The following is a 1,775-nucleotide window of genomic DNA, read 5'->3' as shown; positions in this document are numbered from 1 at the left end:
TGGACAATGATGTGTTTTCCAAAGATTGAAGGTGGCCTTGGCTTTAGATCATGTTTGATGTATCTAAAGCACTATTTTCCAAGTTGTGGTGGAATTTCAGGACTACAAAATCCATGTGGATCAATTTTTTGTGGAATAAATACTGCAAGAGGTTTAGACCTCAAGTAGTAGAATGGAAAAGGGGTTCACAGCTTTGGAAATACATGCTTGAAGCTAGGGAAGATTTTGATCAGATGATATGGTGGGAACCTAAATGTGGGCATTCAAGTGTGTGGTATGATAATTGGACAAAATTGGGTGTTTTACATTATGCGATTCCCCCATCTTATCACTTGGATGTTTCTGTGGATGAGGTTAATGAACTCATGGAGAATGGAACCTAGAATATTGGTAGAATGCATGAATTATTCCCTCAAGAAATAACTAATCAGATCCACAATGATATTCACTGTTTGGAGATTACTGAAGAATGGGATAGAACTTGGTGGATGCTCTCCAATTTTGGAAAATTTACTGTTAGCAGTGCTTGGGAGGAAGTGAGACAGAAATATGAAACATATACTTTGTTCCCTTACATATGGATTAAAGGACTTCCTTTAAAAGTGTCTTTTTTTCTTTGGAGATTGTTGAAACAAAGGGTCCCAATTGGTGAAATTCTTGTTAAAATTAAGGTATTAGAGGAAGCTTGGTGCTACTGTTTCAACAGTTCTCAGCCTGAAATCATTAATTATGTCTTCATTTCATCACCTTTTGCTAAAAAGATTTGGCAGATATGTGTAGATGCAGTTGGATTTCAAATTTTTGGTTTTCAGTTAGAGGTTATTTTGGATAAATGGTGAAAGTTGGATTCTTCTCCAAAGCTAAAGCCAATTCTACAAGCAATGCCTGCTTTTATTATTTGGCAATTATGGAAAATAAGAAAGCATGGAGAAAAAAATGTCCTTTCATATGACTATAGGAGAGATTAATAGACAAGTATGTCTCATGACTAGGTATAGATATCCCTGAATGTCTAATGTTCCATCTCACTGGCCTAATCTTGTAAAGTTCCTAGAGGAATACACTCCGGTTATTGTAACTAAGATTGTTCTATGGAGAATACCTGAGGCAGATTACTACAAGTGTAATACTAATGGGGTAGCAAAAGGGAATTTGGGACCTAGCTCTAGTGGATTTTGTTTTAGAGACGCTTCAGGAAACTTTCTTTATACAGAATCTATTAGGCTACCTGATAGTTCTAATTTGTTAGCTGAAGCAAAAGCCCTGAAAGCTAGTTTAGAACTTTGTATTAATAGACATTTTATTCCAGTAATTATGGAGACTGATTCCTTAATCATGAAGAATGTGTTAGACGACATTTGGGAGATTCCTTTTATAATACCCCGAACTTCCTTAAAGTCTATTTCCATCTCTATATGATTAAGGGATGACTTCCCAAGTGAGAAATATTTTAAACCGTGTAGAATTTCCCTAATATCAACTTTTTGTCATGTGAAGAATTGAATATGCTTTCCGTTGATACCAAATTCGTTAAAATCCGATGTCGGGGTAAAAAGTTGTTTTATAGAAAGCTGTTTGAACTACCCAGGTGCGACGGGCAGGCCGACGAACTATCGATCTAGCAACGGACCGTCACCCATAGCCATCGCCATGAGGTAGTAGTCCCATTCATTGCCCAAGTGTGATGGTCAAGACCGAAGACTATCAAGCTAGTGACGGACCATTGCCCTAGGCCGTCGCAATGAGCCAGTAAATCCCAGTTCTAGTCTAGGTGC

This window comes from Capsicum annuum, chromosome 10 (assembly GCF_002878395.1).
Source record: "Capsicum annuum cultivar UCD-10X-F1 chromosome 10, UCD10Xv1.1, whole genome shotgun sequence".
NCBI classification, from domain to species: Eukaryota; Viridiplantae; Streptophyta; class Magnoliopsida; order Solanales; family Solanaceae; genus Capsicum; species Capsicum annuum.
Note: the sequence above shows the minus strand (reverse complement) of the source record.